Source organism: Phacochoerus africanus, chromosome 3, assembly GCF_016906955.1.
Source record: "Phacochoerus africanus isolate WHEZ1 chromosome 3, ROS_Pafr_v1, whole genome shotgun sequence".
NCBI lineage: Eukaryota > Metazoa > Chordata > Mammalia > Artiodactyla > Suidae > Phacochoerus > Phacochoerus africanus.
In genome coordinates, this window is record NC_062546.1 from 40,579,991 (window position 1) to 40,603,575 (window position 23,585).

Below are 23,585 nucleotides of genomic sequence, written 5' to 3' on the forward strand. Positions count from 1 at the left end.
GCATTTCACAGTAGTAGTAAAGCGTGTGTGTATACATATATACATACAGATATATCACTGACCACACCACATTTTTACTTTTCTCTATTGTTTTTATAAAGTACAACAAAACTATACTTGTTTTTTTCCATAATTCTTAAACTCTTCCTCAAAAATTATAAAAGTGACACTTTCACTGAAACCAATGCAATTTAACAGAAAAATAAAAAAATGGAAAGGAGAAAAAGGTCATCCCTGTTCCTGCTTTATACTCCATCCCACATATCGAGACAATTATCTTTCTTTAATCTTAAATATATACAACATGTTTTATAGAAATTTGTTTTTAAAAATAGGATACTCTGAATTATAACTTTATTCACTTATTAAAAATATCAGACATTCCTCAGAATGAACAGAGAGAACCTACTTTTTAAGAGTTCTATATTATTCCATTGCAACTATTCTCCTTCTTGATGAAGAGTTTTTTGCCACCATAAGCCACGCATCGTAAGGATGTTCCTACAATACCCTACGTCAGATTGAAACAAAGTCATCCCCTTACATACACACAATCATTCTGCATTAATAAGAGGGACTCAGAAGAGAACACAGTGTACAAGAGAAACATTCCTTGGAGAAAAGCAGAGAACACACTCTTGACTACTGAGATACTACATTTAAAATGGATCACAACCTATTCTAAAAGTCCTTAAAAATAAGGAAAGATTGAAGAATTAGAAACAAGGTTCAGAATTCACATTATTGGTCTGGAGAACTGAAATAGCCAATTATAGGTTCAAAAACATAGTCCTCCTCTTGTCTTCCAAAGATAAGCTGTCTAATAGAATGATTACATAATTCTAAAAAGAACTAAACACAAGTAAATTTTAAATGTGAAGCACATACATCAACATTAGATGCTTTTTATACAACACAGATTAACAGTTAATCTCCAAAAACTGAGACAAATTTGTCATTTAGGATTGGGGTTTATTCTAAAACCAAACTCAACATTTAGTGGAAATTTAATACAAGATCAGTATCCATGACAATAAAACATATTTACTATTTAAAATTTTTATTTTGACATATACAGTAAGACAATGTCTGTTAAAATCTCAAGAAAAACAGGGAATCATACAGTTACACACCAAAAAACACATAACAATCTAAGTGTAAAAAATAAACTCTTATTTTATTATTATTTTATTTAAATTGAAGAAAACTGACCACAATTTGATTAGGAATCATTATACTTCATCTTGAAAATCCAGTATCTGTTGATTAAACAAACAAAAAAACAAAACCAAACCCTACGATGACTGGTTGTGTGCACTACAGAATTTTAAAATGCAAGAGGGGTACCTTGCAAAGCTCCAGTGATAAACAGATTATACTTTTTAGGTTTGGACAGACACCATATAGTGTCATTCATCCTTGGAAGCACTGCTGAAATAGAAGCAGGAGTGCCATCATTCACAGAGGACAAAGAGGTAATTGTGAATGTGAGAAGAGTTTATGGTAACTATACACAACAGAGTCAACAAGTCCGGGCACTAAAGCATCAACTGTCTTCCCATATTAGTAGATGGCCAGCATTTTCCCATCAGGACCCACAAATTTCAGTCACTTCTTAGTTTTCTCCCTTCTCAGCTCTCCATATTCTCTGCTGGTGTAACACACACAACAAAAACACATGTTTCTATCACCCTTCTGGTCTGTATGCCTTCTCTCAACAGTATTTCTTTTTCCTTCTTCAAAACAGACTCTTCTCAAAGGAGTTTTCAATAAGTCTTTCTTGATTCAAAACAGACTGGAAGACAAGATGGGATAAAAAGAGCTCTTTTCCTAGTGCTCACGCTAGAAAAAAAAAGAAAAAAAAAGAGAAAATAATACCAAAATCTCTATGAAAAGTAACATTTCTTATTTTCATTGAAACAAGAAAGAAAAAAAGAAAATTCTACCAGCATATCCTCTCATTTTACTTTATTTTACCTTGGCTGATTTTATTGGTATATCTTTGTCTATATGTACTTAATTGAGCTGTTACATGTTCCAATAGCTCTTAAGTTTTCAAAAACCACCTCCCCCCACATAGTCATGCATACTTCTTATATTATCATTTAAAAAGCACGACAATTACAATTCATCAAGAATAGAACTGAAAATAAGATTTCTAAAACATCGATATGTAGATACCTAGAAAATCTCTATGAAACTCCCTGACACACGGTTTGAGGAAATTTTTTTTTTTTTTTTTGGTCTTTTTGTCTTTTCTAGGGCCACACCCAAGGTATATGGAGGTTCCCAGGCTAGGGATCTAATGGGAGCTGTAGCCGCCAGCCTACACCACAGCCACAGCAACACGGTATCCTTAACCCACTGAGCGACGCCAGGGATCAAATCCACAACCTCATGGTTCCTAGTCGGATTCATTAACCACTGAGCCATGACAGGAACTCTGGTTTGAGGCAACTTTTTTTGCAATATTTCTAAGCTGCACTGGAACTAGAACTTTCTTGGAAGCCATTTACTGAGCTCCTGGCACCTGAGACTCTAGTATTCTAGAGAAAAAACAAGAATTTAAGACTTAAGGTGCTGCAGTTAATTAACTACTTAATTTAAAATCAGTGTCAAATGGTTAAATAAGCAACTAACATGATCAAAGAAGAAATAATCAAAAAGTTACTTATAGACAAGCTTTTTAAGTATAAAAAATTTTTATTAAGCATTCAAAAAATTTAAGCTCAATACAATTAACAGATCTAAGCATTTTCCATTGGTTTCTAAAATTTGCAGCTAGTTGATGCTATTATGTCAGTATGCCATATTATCTAAATGTTCTTAGTGAAACATTAGCATAGAAGCGAGTCTGTGATTCAAGAACTCTGATACAACTTTCTTTACTGTAAAGACGACAACAAACTCTTCTAAGCTGTGCAAGAGCAAGGAAAAAAAAAGAAAAGAAAGACACTGGTATTCTTTCCTAATTATTCTACAACCCTTGCAAAGGAAACCACTCCATCCCCATTCCTTCTATCTCCAAAATCCCACTAACCACTCCTGCCACACACAAAAAAAAATTATAACATCCAATAAAAACAGAGAAACCAAGTAAAATATAGAAGAAGAAGAATACCTGCAAGATCTTTCTTCCCACAACTTGTCCCAGGCAGGGATCCTCAGGCTCTCTCCCATGTGCTCCTCCACCACTTCTTCAACCATTAGAGATGCATCCTGAATGATGGTGGAGGGTTCAGAAGTTTATAGCAGATGTGGCATATTGAGATCAAGGATCATATCCATCTCCTCACAAAAATGATGGGGCCTTTCAAGTGATCCAGAACACTTCACATCTCTGTGATTATACTCACATGTTACATTCTGATACTGAGCAATTCCTACTCTCAACCCAAAAAAATCTCACCAGAATATACCTCAAAATCTTGAATATGCAGTTCTCCTTATTTTTCCCTTTACTATTCATTATTTTAATTTATTTACACCCTGACTCATTCTACAGAAGATGTTAGATCGATACCACCCTTTATTAATGAAGCAATACCTAGAAGATGTCCTTACTTTAAGGTATTCTCCATACACATAATTCTCTCTCACAAAATCCACATGCAATGAAGGAATTGCCCACCCACACCCCAATACTCTGGGTAAAGAAGGTTCAGAGATGTGTGTGAAAATATACTTCTGTGAGCCTCTAGGAAGTGAGGGAAGGAGACAGCTGCTAAGAACTAACAGAAAAGTTACATGTTACAAAGAAAATTATGGACTCTAGTCTATGTGTAAAAAATCAAAGTGCTTTAGTGGATAAACACTGCTGAATACAAGTTGTTCTCCTTTCCTCTCAATGTAACTTTTAATGCTTTATTTTTTTAATAAAAATAACGCTTCTTACAAAACAGCATTATGTTTTAAGGAAAATGAAAAGTATTCCTCTCTCATCCCTCCATCCTTTTCTCAAAAGGAGCTCATTCATGTACTTTCATTTTTCTTGTGCATATTTGAACATACATATGATTTCTGATCACAAATATACTACACACAAGTTGTTCTCACAACCTGCTCCTTCACTTTATGTATCTTGAGCATCATTTTGCATGTGTACATGTTGATCTAACCCACATTTTGTAATATGCATATAACACTCCCTGGCATCCCTGGAACACATAACTGGCTCCATGCCCCATGTACATGAACATATGCTCATAGTTCAATCTCCATCTTTTTAACTTTAGGTTCTAGAATGTTTCCTCAGTCTTACTTCTAAATTAATTCATCCCTTCCTTTGAATATTTTTTAACATTTTTGTTTGTTTCTGAGAGGTCTGCAGATTGCTTCTTTAAGAACCATCTGATTTATTTTTTCGGCTGTTTTGTCCTCTTAAACCTCTCTGAGGACACAAATTACATTTAGGTTCCACATACTTCTTGCATCATTCTCATTTTCCAGGAGTTAATATTTCTCTCAGTTCAGTTTCTATTTCGTTCCAGAGCCATCTAAACAGGCTGGATTTCTTCTATAGACCTATATGTCTGCCCTCCTCTGAAGCAATCTTCCTGAATGAGAGCTGATTTCAGGCTGAATGTAAGTAGGCAGATCATACCAAGAGGCATGTTTTAATTTAGGATGTGAGGTCATAAAGCAGGTTGTGGGCTGGAACCTCCAAGACTACAAACAATACAAGACTTTAGTTTGGGGGGGAGTGTTGTGTGTATTTCACATATGGGGAACCATTTTCCGTTTCCTCCTCTGTGTTCTCAGGCTCTGCTTTGCTGCTACTCTCTCCAACCCCGGGCATATATAACCAGAAACCATCTCCAGATTTATCACATGCAGAAGAGAAGCCATGACTCTATCCTAGAGACAAATACTCTGCTGTATCATTCTGTTCAAACAAAGACAGAGGGATTCCAGCTGGTGTATGCAACTTTTAAATTAATTACTCTAATAATCACCCCACAGACAAACTTCAATTCTTTTGAAACGGTTAACAATACAAATGAAGTTTCTTGAGGTCCACCAAAGGAAAAACTTTTTGCTTTCCACTGTGGTTTTTCTCTGCTTTTGTTTCTCTGCCCCTTCTTCCATCTACTTTCTATCTTCGGGGAATTCTTCAAACTCCAATACACCAAGGTCACCCTTTCTAGCTGTCCTGTGTTGTTAATGGCTTCATTTAAAAATAAATAAATAAACACATTTTTAGTCATTTCAAACATATGGAGGTTAGGAGAGCATGATGGCATTCTTCAGCTCAGGAAACTTTTACTCTACAATTTCATTGTCTACTGCCTCTGCAATACATATTTTTCACTTCTAGAATTCCAGTTCCACAAATAGTAATCTCTTTTATAGGTCTCAAACTTTTCTCTCATGATGTTCAACACTTTTTGCTCTATTCTCTGAGAGGAATCTCAATCTGTCAACATCGCTACCTCGGTATCTTTTAAAAAAACTCATGAAATATTTTAGACACATGAAGAAGTGTAAGATATTATTTAATCAAGACCTACTCCACTCCCTGGCTTTAAAAAATGTTATCTAGATAACAGAAATACCTTTCTTTCCCTCCCAGAGATAAGTTTGGTGTCTATCACTACAATGGATTTTCTTATATACGTGTATATCTACAAAACTCTATGTAGTATTGTTCTGCATACTTAAGCTTCATATAAATATCGTACTTTATATATTCTTCTGTACCTTACATGGATAGACCACAGTTTATTTATCCACTCTCCATTTATTAGGGCTTAAGATCACTACCAATTTTTCACTCTTAAAAACAATACTGTTATGGACATCCTTATCCGTGACTCTCTGCACTCTTGTGTTTCTTTAAGGCAGTGCTTTTCAAACTACGGCTCACAATCCACCAATAAAATCATGTTAGTAAGTCAAGGTCACAGGAAGTTTGACAAAAAAAAAAAGGCAGTGGTGAGAAGTGAAGGGAAAAGAGAAGAAATGAACCAAGCAGTACGGCACAAAGATAAATCAAAATATACTGTATGTAGTAAGAGTTAATTTTGTTTCCTGAATATTTATTTGATTGTTATGGTCAAAACAGATTAATAAGCAATGCTAAGGTATATGTATGCATGTGTATATACATACATATAGATGAGAATTCTTGGGTCATTGGGGAAATGTGCATTCAAACTTACTAGACATTGCCAAATTACTCTCAAGAGAAATTGTTTATACTTCTGCAAGCTAACAGTTCTTGTTGCTATACCTGCTCACCAGCACAGTATAGTCGGACCTTTAACTTTTTACCAATATGATATCTGTCTGAAAATATATTTCAAAACACTTGTTTTTGAATGATTTTGCTAGTTATTTCCAGGGTGATATTTGTTTTAATATTTGAAGACTGAATTCTCTGACTCATGGCATCTATTGTTGTAGCTGAGAAATCTGCTACCAGTCTAATTTTATACATTTGTAGATAATCTGATTATTTCTGGCTACTATCATGTCCTCCTTGTCTTTAGTATTATGCAGACATCATTTTTCTTCCTCTAGATTTAGTATATTTTTTCAGTCTAATGATTCACATCTTTTAATTTTGGAAAATTCTCAGTCATTCCTTCTTTGGATATGGACTGTCAGTTCCCTCATTCTCCTTTTCTTAATTCCAACTTCACATATATTAGACATGTTTATTCTTCTGACTCTAAATATGTCTTTCATGTTTCCATATCTCTGTTTTTTTCAAATCTACCTTCAAGTTCATTAATTCTCTCTTCAGCTATTTAATCTATTTAAGCCATTCGATGTTCTTCAATTTCCATTATTATATTTTAAATTTCAAAAAGGTCTATTCTTTTCAAATCTCCCTGGTACTTCTTGACAGCATTTTGTCTCTGCTCATGTTTTTTTGTTTTGTTTTGTTTTTAGGGCCACACCTGCAGCACATGGAAGTTCCCAAGCCAGGGGTGAACTAGAGTTTCAGCTGCCAGCCTATGCCACAGCCACAGCAACACAGGATCCGAGCCACATCTGCGACCCACACCTCAGCTCATGGCAATGCCAGATCCTTAACCCACTGAGAGAGGCCAGGGATCCAACTCGCATCCTCATGGACACTAGTTAGTAACCCAATGAACCACAACAGGAACTCCTCTGTGCTCATGTTTTTAATCCTCAATTTAATTTTCTTTGCCTGCAGTTTCCTGAACTAGGCAGGTAGTATAAATTAGAATTTCACACCCACATGAAGACAGGCTTATGGTCACAAATTTTTAGAGGAGAATTTTTAGTCTCCCACCCAAATGCCAAGAGAAGAAAACTTTTCTGATGTTCTCTGCTGGAAGTTAAATTTCATTTTCTAGACCCTTTTTCATTAAAGCCTTATCTTGAAGCACCCTGGCCTTATGTCGAAGCCTCAATTGCAACTCCTCGTCTAATGAAGGCCCAAAGATCTCTCCCTTCAAAACCATGCGACCTTTAAATACAAGTCTCTAGGTTAGCAAGTGTTCTGAGAACAGCTTTGCACTCTGAATTCTAGCACCTTCTATATTTTTTGGCCTCTAGGGGTTGTACTTGGCAACCATATTCTTGTCAAGAACTTTTTTTTACTATTCATTTCTCTAGAAACTAGAAATTTTAAGTTTGCTATTTGTTATATCAACTAATTTCTGGGCTATTTGCTCTGCTTGTTTTAGTATGAGTCCTCTCTTTAGCACTGCTGATTTTCCTCAAATATCTAGTATTTTTTACTTTTTAAATAAAGATCTAGAATGTTCAGTATTGATGGCTGATTCAGTTCACTGTTTTCCTTTCCTCAAGAGTGTCCTCCACTCCCATAATGCCATAACATAAGGGTGTGGGACTTTGTAAGTAGGTTCTGCCCTTGGTATGGTAAAAGGGAGAAATCAGCAGACCTCCCTTCTAGATTCACTGATTCCAGAGTCTTCTAATTACCTGGATATTGCCCACAGGTAATTTTCCCTGTTCAGTAGTAGTGGGTTTTAATAATCTAATCTTATATGTCTTTTATCTCCAGATAGTCCCAGACTTTTCTGGCCCACTGCCTATATCCTTTCCTGTTTTCCAGAGCTGCTATGAACTTTTATTATTATTATTATTTTCTTTTGTTATTGCAATTTGGACTTGGCTTGCTATCATATACTTGCCATAATTTTTTTAAATTCTAGTATTCCTCATTATCACAGAAATGACATCCTCAAAACAAAGGATTTCTTCCCACCAAAACAGAAAGAATAACAGAAATTTAAGGGGCAGATCCTTGGAGGACTCTCAAATAATTTCCATCATGTATAGAAGTCTTAGTTTATGAAGTTTATTCCAACTCTCTTGTATCTTATCAATAAGCCAAACAAACAAACAAACAAAAACAACTCTTTCCAACTCTTCAATTCCTACTTCTGATTCATCTTCTACTAAAGCGTAAGTAAAGAAATTTGAAAAAGTTGGCACTTTTTTATTTTATCATGAAAAACTTACTTTAAGTATATTCTTTGTTATAAAAGTTATTAGTCAAATTGTAGAAAATTCTCAATCTACAGTTTTACAGATGATGTAAAATTAAACATGCTTGAGTGAACAAATATCGTGATAAATCAAGAAACTTAGACTAAGGATCTGAAAACCTGAGAAATATGCCAATTCTACCAACTGCTATTTTTCTTCCTCAGTCAAGTCTAAATGGCAGTAAAACAAAATGAAATAAAAGTGAACAGAACAAAGTATTTTTTTGATTTAATTTTTTACACAAAGAAAATGCTTTTTACTTCTCTCTGCTATTGGACGGGAAATTCCACATCGAATATACATTCCAGTACAGCATGGCAACATTTTAATTTGTTCTCCCTATTATTGCCCTAACTAAAAGGTTCCCTACCACCCTACCCCATCCCCACTTTCTTTCTTAAATCACTTATAGTTAAAAAGCCTTATGACACCAACTGGAGACTTCAAGAACATATTCATGTCACTCTACAATGACTACGATTACTGTTTAATGCTCATACTTATTAACAAAAAATAAATGGCACATTCAAGCCCTAATCTCAGTATTTAGAATGAAATTAAAGGCAATTATCAATACTGCTTATACACAAATCTATTAGGAACTTTAAAAAAGAAAACAAAACACTGGCTATAAAGGTTTTCAAATTTATATCCTTTTAATCTTTCACCATGATGTTTCACATTAAAAAACTAAACATTTATAAACTATTGGTGTGTCTTGCTTTGTTTAAATGCAGATTTGAGCCCTGAGACCATAACAATCTGAAAAAGCTAATGAAGCAAGTTAGGTAAAAAGAGTATGTTCACCTATTTGTAAATTAAATAGTAACCCCCAAAATTGTCTTTCTTATAAATGCTAATTTTACTTAGGATAACTTAAAAGCAGAGTTTAATACAATAAAAACCAAGAAAATATTAAGATATTTCCAAAATTTAAAACAAGTCATGTCCTTGACAATATTATTCTTTGCACCAGCCCAACAAAGATTTTTGATGAACACTTTGGTATACTGATACTATAGAAACTGACTGATTGCTAAAATGAGGGCTCATTCTCAATTCTACTTATCAGCAATTTATGTTGGTTAGTACACTAATTTCACCGCTTTCTAAGACACTAACTGACTTCAAATACAACCTTTCCACAGCACAAACTGATATACACCTTCAGGATCTCTGGGGTAGAGACTATGATTTTGAAATTCTTTGCCTTTTACCTTGAGAATCATTTAGTTTGAATATAAAAAAACTTTATAAAGGCTGATCCATTAAATTTCTTAATACTCCACCCCAACCAATTTTTTCGTAGAAATGGTGCTCTAAAAGAGCAATACCTTTTATTGTGTGGCTTCACATATTCCCTGGTAAAAAAATCCATAGATACCTTAGCACCCCAGTCTGAGAAGCAAGTTCATAGAGCATGTTGCTAAAAGCTGAAAAATATAGTTATGTTCATTATGTCCTCATCCCACTAACCTAAAAAAAAAATGGTGACTGGTTTAAAAAAAATCTAAAAAATTATATTCAAAAAACTTTCAAAATTCTTAAGTGCAAATTTGGAACACAGGCTGAATTATAAAGAAATGTGAAATATTTTTTAAATGGTATAAGGTGATATTCATTACACATCTACCTGAGGGAACAAAGCCTTCTTCACAGTGTTGATGTTATTTTTGAAAATTATTAACAATTTTATTATCCACAACTGGTTTATGTTTTAAATTAAAAACTAACATCAGAGCATTAGGAATTGTAATCCATAAAAAAATTATATAATGCACAGCATAAAACACATCTTTCTAAAGGTCAAATATAATTAATAGTAAGCACAAAACACATAAACACAACAGCAATGTTTTGGGGAAACAAAAGCACACAATAACAGAGGCTAAGTGAAGAAATGGATGTTAAGCTAAAGGCCTTGGTTCAAACACAGACTCTGCTTCTCAATAGCAGTGTGACCCTGGGCAAGCTAACCACTCCATACCTCAGCTTCCTCATTATAAAATAATTGTATTCAATGCGGTTGCTGTGATGCTTACATAAGTTAACATTTGTAAAGTGCTTAGGCAGGCACATATTAAACACTTCATAGGTATCTTTAAAAAAGTGCTAATGAACTCCACTAGTACCTGCAAGGACGCGAGTTCGATACCCGGCCTCACTTAGGGGATTAAGGATTCAGTGTTGCCGTGAGCTTTGGTGTAGATCACAGACACAGGTTAGATCTAGCGTTGCTGTGGCTATGGCACAGGCTGGTAACTGCAGCTCCAATTCAAACCACTAGCCTGGGAACTTCCATATGCTGCGGGTACAGTCCTAAAAAGACAGAAAAAAAAAAGATTATTTCCTAATTTCAAGGGAATGTTTATTTCCCTGATCATTAATCCCATATCCACACATACTGATAAACATAACGTGGTTTGTATAGATAAGTAGCATCACTGATTTAAATTCAGAAATGAAATATCCATTCCTTTGAGCTAGGCAAAGCTCAATCAAGCTATCAATCAATAAACTATGTATCTCCTATTAAAATTATGAAATAAATTAAATATTTAAATGCCCATCATGATGAAATATATTTGATATTAGCTATATGATGCCATGAAAGAACTCTGCAGAAGCTCCTGGGCCAGAGATTGAACCCATGACTTGAGCCACAGCAGTAACAATGCTAGATCCTTAACTGCTGAGCCACCAGGGAGCTCCAAAAGGAATTTCCTGAATAGAACCTTGCAAAATGTTTTTGTAGCTCTTACAACTTGCTTTTTTTTTTTAACTTACATTTAAAATATGAACAAAAATGCAATGAAAAAAAAATAAGAAACAAGGGGGAAGCAACTGATCCTACTCAACAATTAAAATATTTACAAAAAGAAAATTTTACCATAGAATTTTTCTAAAATAATGGAATATATGCCCATCATCACTTCTATATTGGCCAAATATACCAAAATTAGTAAATTCGACAAACTTGCAATCATGTTTCTGTGGGTCATGACTTGTTCATATGTGGGATAGAATGACATATAACAATACAAAAAAGGCTCGTATAAATTGCAAGCTATCTAACTACTCATGTACAATACTCTTTAAAACGAAGATTAGATTTTGATCATTAAAAAATACATTTAGGCCTCATGTGAAATGTTTAACTTTTCAAGCTCTGTGCACCTAAGCCATGACAAAGATCTCAAAAAGGAAAAAAAAAAAATTCAGTTTTTAAAGGTTTTTTAATACAATAAAAATCATAAAGTTAAAATAAATCATTGGATTAATTAATAACTAATCCAATAGTTACTGCAAGTTATCAATGTTAAGTAATCAGCATATATTTAGCAAGCAGATACCCAAAAGCCCACTCACACTTGTGCTAAATGAACAGATTCCTCATAAATGAAAAGCTGAAGTCTAAAATGAGACTTTACAGTGCAGCATTACTAAGGAACTGAAGATGACAGTGAACCTCTTCCTCCAAAACTGATTTTCTATAAGATACAATGGAAAATCTCTATTCAGAAAAAAAAAATTGTACTTATGGGGAACAACCACAGGAAAACACTCTCGAGGTATTATTAAAAAGGTAGGTTCCCAAGCCCTAATCCATACCAACTGAATCAGAATCTGTATTCTGAATCTGAACCTGAATCAGATTCTCAATATAGTTCATAAACACTAAATGTGTTAAGCAAATTTTTACTGAGAACTCAATTGATTCAGGTCATTATGTTGGAACTGGCACCTATTCAGTACATCTCAACTGAAAAGACAAACTCTTAAATACTAAACATCATACAGAATTCATAAAGGCAGAAATCATGCCTTGTTCATTACTGAATCCCTGAAAGCTATCTGAATGATGCATTTCAAAATTGGGTTTGTGATTAACCATTTTTTTTATCTATACTCCTTTATTAGCCTAAGTAATTAATTTAAAAGCTGACTGAAAAGAAATTGAAAATCTAAATAAGCTTTCACTATATCATGCCCATGAAAAAATACAAATTACTTTTGAGATCAATAACAAAAAAATTCAAAAAATTTTCCATAACTCAGAAATCATGACCCCATATAAAATATCAATAAAATACTTGAAAACAACTCAAAAAGTGGCAATCTGTCATTTATAGAGTAACTACAATGTCATGTTTAGTAAATTTCTTATAAAAAGTTTACATTACAGATTAATCATTATTCGCACTATGCAAACGGAAGAGTTGAGAATGAAATGTTTGCACAACTACATATATTAAAGTAAAAGTTAGGTCTTTTACCCTTAAAGGTATTATCATTTACTAAGTAGACTACTTTCCTACAAAATACGTGCCTTAAAAGATAAAATTACTATCCTAATAACAAATAAATCTCAATGAAATCAAGAACAAGACAAGAATGTCTTCTATAAACACTATTACTTAACACTATACTAGTGACATTAGCCAAAGAAAAAGAAAATGAGGTAAGAATAGTAAGAAACTATAAGAAAATCATCTGCTGAGGCTTTACTGTCTACCTAGAAAAATCTAAGAGTATCTCTCTTTTCTCATTTGTTTTTTCATTATTTTTATAGCTGCACCTGCTGAAGTTACTGGGCTAGAAATTGGAGCTGCAGCTGACGGCTTACACCAGAGCAATACCAACAATGGACCAAGCTGCATCTGCGACCTATGCCGAACCTGTGGCAACACTGAATCCTTAACCCACTGAGGAAGGCCAAGGATTGAACCTGTATCCTCAAGGACACTATGTTGGGTTCTTAACCCGCTGAGCCCCAATGGGAACTCCCTTAAGAGTATCTCTTAAAAGACTGTAACTACTAACTAAATTCTAGATCAGTATTCAAAAATTAAAACATTCCAGAGTTCCCATCGTGGCTCAACAGTTAACAAACCTGACTAGCATCCATGAGGACGTGGGTTGGATCCCTGGCCTCGCTCAGTGGGTTAAGGATCTGGCATTGCCATAGGCTGTGGTGTAGGTTGCAGATGCAGTTCAGATCTGGCGTTGCTATAGCTGTGGTGTAGGCCAGCAGCTACGGCTCCAATTCGACCCCTAGCCTGGAAACCCTCATATGCCGCGGGTGCAGCCCTAAAAAAGACAAAAAAAAATTAACAATTCCTAAACCTCATCAATAACCAATTATAATATTAAATTAAAATAAAAATAAATGAGACGATTCATAATTGTTTAAATACATCAAGTAAATACCTAGCAATAAGCCTAATCAAAGCTGATGAGATTGAGATGAAGAATGAAATATAACATGACCACATAAAAATGTAAAAATTGTGCATACAATATATACATAATCATTAAAAATACACAGTAGGTGAAACAAAAAAAATCTGCAATGTATATAACTAAAAGTAATTTCCTTAATGCACAATGAACTCTTAGAAGATTAATTTTAAAAATCATTTTTTTAAATGACCAAATGATGTGAGGAAATAATTCATTAAATGAACATACAATTCACTTAGTACAGTACACAGCCCATGGTAAGTGCTTAACAGAAAAAAAAAAAGGGGCTGATAAACAGACTGAAATAGGTTCAACATCACTCATGATTTTAAAAAATAGCAAAGCAATCAGAGAGGCAAAGATAAAATATAGCTGATAAAATCCAGAGTTGGTGTTGGGAAATAATACATTTGCATACACTAAAAGTTGGACTACAGTGATGGTCCCACATATTCAGAGTAGAAACTGAAACATATATGTCAATCAAAAATCTTAAATTTTTTGACCTATCAATTCCATGCCTAAAACTTATTCTTATGATATAAACATATACAAGAATGTAAAGATAAATATAGAAGGACATTCTCCTGTAAAATACTAGTTATACCAGCAAAACAGAAATTAATATAATCAATGTGTCCATCAATAAGAGAATGATTAAATAAAATCACAATTCTTACACACAAGGATAGACTACAATGACTTTTAAAAATAAATAAATCATTAGAATTTCTTGTGGAAAAATCTATGATAGATTATGAGGTGAAAAACAAAAAAATAAACAGTATTAGAGGATGATCCTATGGGTATTTTTTTAAAAAAATAAGGATAAGGGATTTCTAAATACACAAACTTTCAACAAAAACTTTCTAGAACATACATGAACTATTAACGGTGGTAACAGATTTCAAAAATGAGCCAGAGATAAAGGCTTATTTTTCATTTCATGCTCTTCTGTACTGATTCTCCATATACATGTTTCACATTTATTAATTTTTTGAAAGCTATTTTTTGTTATTTTTTTAATTTTTTAACTTAATGAATTTTATCACATTTATAGTTGCACAACGATCATCAAAACCCAATTTTATAGCATTTCCATCCCAAACACCCAGCCCATTCCCCCCACCCTCCAACCTGTCTCATTTGGAAACCATAAGTTTTCCAAAGTCTATGAGTTAGTTATCTGTTCTGCAAAGAATTTCATCATATCCTCTTTTTAGATTCCACATATAAGTGATAGCATATGATGCTGGTGTCTCACTATCTGACTAACTTCACTTAGCATGATAATTTCTAGGTCCATCCATGTTGCTGCAAATGCCATTATTCCTTTCCTTTTCATGACTGAGTAATACTCCATTGTGAACATGTTCCACATCTTCTTTATCCACTCCTCTGTCAATGGACATATAGGTAGCTTCCATTTCTTGGCTACTGTATATAGTGCTGCAATGAACACTGGAGCACATGTATCTTTTCAAGTCATGGTTTTCTCTGGATAGATACCTAGGAGTGGGACTGCTGGATCAAATGGTAATTCTATTTTTTGTTTGGAAAGCTGTATTCTTGAATAAAGACATTCAACACTATAAAAAAATCAACCTTTTCAAAACTGTATAGAATTAAATAAAATGTGAACAGAACACCTAATATACTATTTTTTCACATTTTTTGTTTGTTTTTAATTGTAATCAATTGTTATTTCCCCAATACATTTTTTTTCTCTACTGTACGGCATGGTGACCCAGTTACACATACATGTATACATTCTTTTTTCTCACATTATCATGCTCCATCATAAATGACTAGACATGGTTCCCAGTGCTACAGAGCAGATCTCATTGCTAATCCATTCCAATAGAGCAGAATCTAAAATTAGTCTGGAAATCTATATCAAAATAACCATGAAAAATATGAAAAAGAATGATGAAAGTAGTTTTTTCCCAAGCAAAACATCAAAATATATAAACTATAATAATTATAAGGATGTCATACTAACAATTTAACAAGTTTACCAAAATTCAAATCTGCACTGCCTGTGACCCAGGCGTTCTACTTCCAGGAATCTATCTCACATAAAGCCTCAGACACACACACAAGGTTTATAAATACATACAACATAACCTTATTAACAATTGTGAAAAAAAATCTAGCAACAATCAAGGATAAAATAATTTATTGTATATAAATTTAAATATTTAGAATAATAGTACAACCCTATTTTAAAAAGACATGTTTTTATCCCAATGTTTTCATTGCAATGAAAACCATACATACTCAATAAAGCATTCCATGAACATAGTTAAACGGTCTTTAAAATCCCAGGTTGGAGCTTTTCACAAGTTACGAATGGCTGAAACTAAAGTGGGAGAATTATTATTCATTACAGTTATTTTCAGTAAAAGTAAATCTCAGATAACTTGACATCTAAATTTAGATATATAGAAGAAAATAAGAAAAAGATGTATCTCTGCCTCTCTTCCTAAAAGTTGGCTGTCCTGAAGCTCCATCATGGCTCAGCAGAAACGAATCTGACTAGCATCCATGAAAACGGAGGTTCGACCCCCGGCCTTACTCAGTGGGTTGAGGATCCAGCATTGCTGTGAGCTGTGGCGTAGGTCACAGACACAGCTTGGATCCTGCACTGCTGTGGCTGTGATGTAGGCCGGCAGCTACAGCTCTGATCTGACCCTAGCCTGGGAACCTCCATATACTGAGGGTGTGGCCCTAAGAAGACAAAAAAAAAAAAAGTTGGCTCTCCTTCATCGACTTAATTTGTTCCCTGAAAGTGTATGAACAACCCTGGTAATGACTATTTGAGCTACTAACAGAAAAGGTCAGAAGATTCCTTATTTAACTGTTCAAGAATTGGTAATTCCAAGAGTCTGGGCACAAATACCGTGTTACAACAAAAAGAAAAAAAGGAAAGGAAGGAAAAGAGGTCATTTCCGTAAGCCTTTTTTTAAATTAAAAATAAAATTTACAGTTGGACCCTTTCACAAACTAAACCGTGAAAGAACCAACAAATTAGAATTGTTTTGTGCTTCCAGGATGATCAAGCAACAGCATTTTGCAATGAAATCCACAAAGAAAGAAGTGCTATTCCTTAAATCCATACTCCCTATGTGCCAATCAGTGCTTCAAAGAATACCTTGGCTTAGTATGTTTAATCACTTAATTGGAAACAGAACAATGATCTGCATTTAGTTGCCTTTCATTAAAGAAAAAAATCACCAGTGTTCCAATCATCAACAGAAAGCACTGATAAATTACACTGTCAGCGATCAGAAAAGGGAAGACAATTTATACAAAATTAAGTTATTTGAGAATAAGAATCTCAATAGCCAGAAAGACACAATAGACAACATCTATTTTAATTACTGCCCAGTGAAGGAAGTGCTTTCACTTTGAGTTTTAACCAGAATCTTCCTGAATAATTCCAATGACATAAAATGCACTATGTCAGAGTCCATTCTAGTCAGAAGCACCTAATAGCATTTATAGACGTTTTCCTGTATTATTTAAAATCAGACTCTCATAACTTTGAGCCAGCGTTTCAAATAGCTGATCCATCTTACCCTTCACTTCACCTAATTCTCCAAACTAAAGAACTTTAAAAATTAAAATGTGGGAGTTCCCGTCGTGGCGCAGTGGTTTACGAATCCGACTAGGAACCATGAGGTTGCGGGTTTGGTCCCTGCCCTTGCTCAGTGGGTTAACTATCCGGCGTTGCCGTGAGCTGTGGTGTAGGTCGCAGACGCGGCTTGGATCCTGTGTTGCTGTGGCTCTGGCATAGGCCAGTGGCTACAGCTCCAATTCGACCCCTAGCCTGGGAACCTCCATATGCCTCAGGAGCGGCCCAAAGAAATAGCGAAAAGACAAAAAAAAAAAAAAAAGGTAAAATGCAATTATTTTTATAAACTAAAATAATATTTTCAATATGTTAGGCACTTAGGGGAAGAAAAAGTCCTAAATACTAAAAAATACTAAAACTTAACTTTCAGAACAAATTCAATATACTATATACATCTTCAATTCTGAAATGCCTTTTTTGGGGGGAGGGGGGTTGTTTGTTTTGTTTTGCTTTTTAGGGCCACACCCACGGCATATGGAAATTCCCAGGATAGGGGTCAAATTTGAGCTATGAGCTGCCAGCCTATATACCACGGCCACGCCACATCCTTAACCCACTAATCGAGGCCACGAATTGAACCCACATCCTCATGGATCAGGCTCATTACTGCTGAGCCACTATGGGAACTCCCTAAGATGCCCTTTTTTTGGTTTTTAAAACATTTTGACATCTCTGAAACTGGTAGATGCTTTACAATTACAGATATTTACAGTTGCTGCTGTGGAGGTAGTGGTCATGACAGTCTTCACTGTCTGACAGTCTTCACTGTCTGTTTATTTATTGTTTCTGGTGATATAAATAGACAACTATAATATCTCAACATTTCAAACAACCCAAAATGGATGAGGAAAAGAGGTTCAAGTATTGGTTGAAAAAGAAAGGAAAGAACCAAAGTTCAAGTACTGGTTGAAAATCTTTCATTAACACCATCTGGCAAGATCAAGAATATGTCAGTATTAAAACGTACAGAATAGGTAACAGTGGTTTAGAAAAAAATCTCGGACAAAAGCAGAGTATATTTTTAGGTAGTGCTGTATCACCAACTCTCCTAATTGCACATAAAGTAACTGTGTGGAAAAACACATCAACAGCTCTGAATGGGAAAGACAATTCGGAAGAACTGGATTCTGAGTGCAAAGGTATTTTAGGAAGATCTAAACCAATTCACTTCAGTTATAGTTTCTTTCTAAGGTATGTTCAAGGATGCTATCTCACAAAAGTGTGTAACTGAGTAAATATAAAATAATTCTTATTTTATATTTATTTACTGAAAGATCAAAGTGATTAGAGAGCACTGGGTAATAATTTAACTGACAGTGCTTTTTTTCTCTTCCTTTTCAACAGAATGTAAAGTAATGGCATATCTTACAGTTCATTCAATAGAACATGGTAGTTCAAAGAAGCTCTGTGCATGGCTGGTATGGCAGAAATTACTAGCTACTCACCAAAACCAGCTTCCAGTTTCATCCTCTTCCTGAGCATATACTTAGATTACATTTCTCAGCCTCTCCTACAATTCAGTACAGCCACATGTCATAGATCCAGCCCAAGACATGTGAGTGAAAATCAAGTGTACCATTTCTGGGGCCTAAGGTTCTCAGCACACCCATAGAAGCAACATGTTAAAGGCACAGGCTTGATCAGCTCTGTCACTGAAGGATTACATTAAATAGAAAGCCCAGAGCACACACACAAAGACACACACACACACATCCCCAAACCAAACACCACCACCAATGAACCAATCAGAAACACCCACAGTAGACTGTCAGGTAAACTAGAAATAAATTTCTATCAGGTTAAGATATTGAATTTGAGATTTGTTATAGCAGCTAGTGGTAGCCAAATTAACACAGCTGGTTTTCACATTTGTACTAAAAAGTTCAAGCAAAATGATGAACCAGATAACTACACACAATCATTTGCCCACATAAACACTAAAAGCAACATGCAAAAACTGTCTGAACCGACTTTGTTGAAATTCTGGTAAACAAACACCCAATCAAGAAAAACCCATATTCAAAAGAGTAGAAAATTTTTACTAGATTTTTACTCATCCTTACCCAACACCCTCTCCAGTGTGTAACAGCAGCCTTGGCCTAGAAGCTGTATCAGTGGCTGCCAGTTAATGCCTATGAACCAGGAGAACAGACCTTATTTACAGATTATTGTGTAAGTCTGTTCTAACCTATTTGTGTAAGTCTGTTCTAACCTATTTGAGAATACCTGAAAAACTGATGTAAGGCTCATCTCTACTTCACCTAACTCAAAACTAAGGTAGAAAAATCAGCAAGCACTACTCACAAAAGAGCTCATAAAAGCTCTACGCAACTACAGACACACTCTAGATACCTGGGATAAGATTAGGGATGGCTACACCATAGATCAGATAATGCCCAGAGGAGAAGATAAGGTGAGGCTCTTTAGGAAATAAGAACATTCAAAAGCAGTCATGGGTAGAGGAGAATTTAGAAAGTCATGTGCATGTCTAGACAGGCTATATACTCAGAAAAGACCTGAGAAGACTTTAAGCATGAACCTCAAGATAATCCTTAGACACAGAGGAGGCCTAACAATATGCTGAAGAAGTGTTCCAGCACTGAGCTCATCACCAAAGACGAAAGAATTCCTGAGAAGCTATGTGTAAAACTCTGAGCTGAACATATGTAAAGAAAGACAGACTTTGATTATCACACACAACAAGAACAACTCTGTGCAAAAAAGAGTTTGTAAAAGTCTCACAGCAAATGAATATGTCCTTCAACAATTTTTAAAAAGAGACAACAAATAAAAAAAGGAAGAATTTGAATTCCAGAGTTACCACATTACAACAGTCAAATGTCCGATTTTCAACAAAATCAAAAGGTATACAATGAGAAAAAAAAAAAAGATGCAGTCAAACAAAATTAACTGACAGAAACAATCTCAGAGGAAGCCCAGAGGTTTTAGACTTACTAGACAATGACCTTTAACAGGAAATCAAGAAAATGATGTGTGAACAGAAATATCAACAGAGGAAGATAAATTACTTTTTTAAAAAGAATCAAACAGAAATTCTAGAGCTGAAAAGCACAATAACTGAGAATAAAAAATTCACTGGGGGGTTCAATAGCAGAATTGAACAGCCAGAAGAAGAAAAAGAAATCAGTGAACTTGAAGATAATTAAAATTATCAAGTCCGAGGAACAAAAGAAATAAAAGAATGAATAAAGAAGAACAGAGCCTTAAGGACTGGAGGGGCACCAGTAAGAAGACAAACATAGGCATTATGGGAGTCTCAGAAGGACAGAAAAGGGCAGAAAGAGAATTTGAATAAATAATAGACAAAAACATCCCAAGAGTGATGAAAGATATCCATCTACAAATCAAAAAAGCTCAATGAACTCCTAAAGAAATAAATTCACAAAGTCACCCCAAGAAATATGATAATCAAACTGTCAAAGGCCAAAAGTAGGAAAGAATCTAGAAAGCAGCAAGAGAGAAGTGACTCATCATGTACAATTGACTTCCAATAAGATTATCAGTTGATTTCTCATCAGAAACCTTGGAGAACAAAAGGGAAAGGAGTGGCACAATATGTTTAAAGGCAGGAAAAAAAAAAACAAAAAACTTTCAATCGAAAGCTCTCTCTTTAGCAAATCCATCCTTCCAAAATGAGGGGGAAATAAACACATTCCTAGATAAACAAAAGCTGAAGGAGTTCATTACTACTCAACCTAACAAACGCTAATGGGAGTCTCAGACTGAAATTATTATAGCCGGAACTGAAACCTATGTTAGAGGGAACACAATGTATAAACATGCAATATGTTACCTCAACAGCATAAAATGATCAGAGGGATGGAGCTTTTGTACGCAATTGAAGGTAAGCAGGTTCAATTTAATTCAATAATAACTTTATACCTAAAAGAGTTAGAATGTTATATGAAATCCCCATGGGTAATCATAAAGAAAATACCTAAAAAATACATACAAAATTACCAAAAGGTATCATTACAAAAAAAAAATCATCAAAACACAAAATAAATAATGAGAAAATGAAAGACAAAAAAGCTTCAAGACAGGGAGTTCCCATCGTGGCTCAGTGGAAATGAATCCGACTAGTATCCATGGGGATGAGCCCCTTGTTCAGTGGGTTAAGGATCTGGCATTGCTTGAGCTGTGGTGTAGTTCACAGATGTGGCTTGGATCCTGCATTGCTGTGGCTGTGGTGCAGGTCAGCAGCTGCAACTGTGACTGGACCCCCTAGCCTGAGAACCTCCATATGCCATAGGTGTGGTCCTAAAGAGAAAAAAAAAAGCTCCAAGACAGAGAGAAAATAAATAGCAAGATGGCAGAGGTTAAGTTCTACCTTATCAGTAATATAAATGGTTAAACTCTCCAGTCAAAAGTGAAAGGATAAAAAATATATATTACATGTAAACAGTAACCAAAAGAGAGCAGGGGTGGCTATACTAATATCAGACAAAAAAATGCTACAAGATATAAAGGACATTATCTATTGATAAAAAGGTCATTTCATCAAGAAAATATAAACACCCATGAATACATATGCACCTCCCCACAAATTATGCAAAGAAACACTGATATAACTGAGAGAGAAATATAGTTCTATGATAAAAGGGATTCACATATATTACTTTAAATAATGAAAAATCAGAGAGAAGATCACGAAAAAACAGAAGAATTGAACAACCCTGCAAACCAAAAGGAACAGACATATACAGAACACTGTATCCAACAACATTCTTCTCACTTGCACATGGAACATTATCCAGGATGTCATGTCATAAAACAAGTCTCAATAAACTTTAAAAGACTGAATGATATAAAGAATCTTCTCTCATCACAATGGAATGAAACTAAAAATCAGTAACAGAAATAAAATTGAGTATTAAGAAATATATGGGGAGTTCCCATCGTGGCGCAGTGGAAACGAATCTGACTAGGAACCATGAGGTTGTGGGTTTGATCCCTGGCCTCGATCAGTGGGTTAAGGATCCGGCATTGCCATGAGCTGTGATGTAGGTCACAAACACAGCTTGGATCTCGTGTTGCTGTAGCTGTAGCTCTGATTGGACTCCCTAGCCTGAGAACCTCCATGTGTCACTGGTATGGCCTTAAAAAGACCAAAAAAAAAAAAAAAAAGAAAGAAAAAAGAAAAAGAAATATATGGAAATTAACACTATTGAATAAACAATGGGCAAAGGAAAAAAACGAGAAAATACACTGAGACAAATGGAAACACAATATACCAAAACTAAAAGCATGCAATAAAAACAGTACTGAGGAAAATCTCTAACTTCAAACATATACATTAAAAAAAGATGTCAAATAATCTAATTTTACACAGTAAGAAATTTAAAAAGAACAAGCTAAAAACACAAAGCTACCAGAGGAAAGGAGGTAATAAAGACTAGTAGAGATAAATAAAATAGAGACTAGAAAAACAATTTAAAAGATTAATAAAATTAAGGATCGACTTTTTGAAAAGATGAAGTTGGAAAACCTTTAGCTATACTAAAAAAATAAATAAAACTAAAATTTCTAAAATCAGAAATAAAAGCAGGGATATGACTACCAATTTTACCAAAATTAAAAGGATTACAAGAGGATACCAGGAACAATTATACACTAACAAATTAGAAAACCCAGATGAAATGGACAAATACCCAGAGACACATCTAGAAAAATCTACCAAAACTAACTCATAAAGAAATAGAAAATCTGATCAATTTAAAAGGAGAGTAAATCAGTATTAAAAATGTTCTAACATAAAAAACTCAGAACTAGATGGCATCATTGGTGAATTCTACCAAACATTTAAAGAATTTAAAGCAATCCTTCTCAAGTTTCTCCAAAAAAAAACCTGAAGAAGATGGGACATTTCCTTATTAATTCTATATAACCAGCATCACCCAATACCACAAAGCCAGAAAAAGACACTACAAGAAAACTACAGGCCAGTAGCCCTAGAGAATAACTATGCAAAAATCTGTAACAAAATAAAAACTGAATTAAGTAGCATCTTAAAAGGAAATATACACCTTTGTATTGTAAAGGAATAAGTTATCTCTGTTTATGAATGGCATGATCATCCATGTAGAAAACCAAAACATTATCAGCTTGAATTCAGCAAAGTTGCAAGATACAAAATCAACAAAGTTCAGCTGCATTTGTATATACTAGCAATGAAATTAAGAAAATGATT

The 23,585-nt window shown here is 34.5% G+C and overlaps 1 protein-coding gene across 3 annotated transcripts in view; it reads right to left on the reverse strand.

Annotated features, from left to right (window-relative positions):
• The window catches only part of LOC125122839 (ADP-ribose glycohydrolase MACROD2-like), an 86,391-nt gene that overhangs the window by 34,543 nt on the left and 28,263 nt on the right, over positions 1 to 23,585 (reverse strand). Inside the window, exons 3-4 of one of the 3 annotated variants that reach the window (XR_007133917.1) lie at positions 3,122 to 3,340; positions 1,129 to 1,842 (exon numbers count right to left, since the gene is read on the reverse strand). The exons of 1 other annotated variant lie outside the window; for it this stretch is intronic. The gene's annotated coding sequence lies outside the window, so the exon portion shown is untranslated. Of the gene's footprint in view, positions 1 to 1,128; positions 1,843 to 3,121; positions 3,341 to 23,585 lie in introns of those variants that run through there. One more of the 3 variants, XR_007133918.1, reaches the window with a different exon arrangement.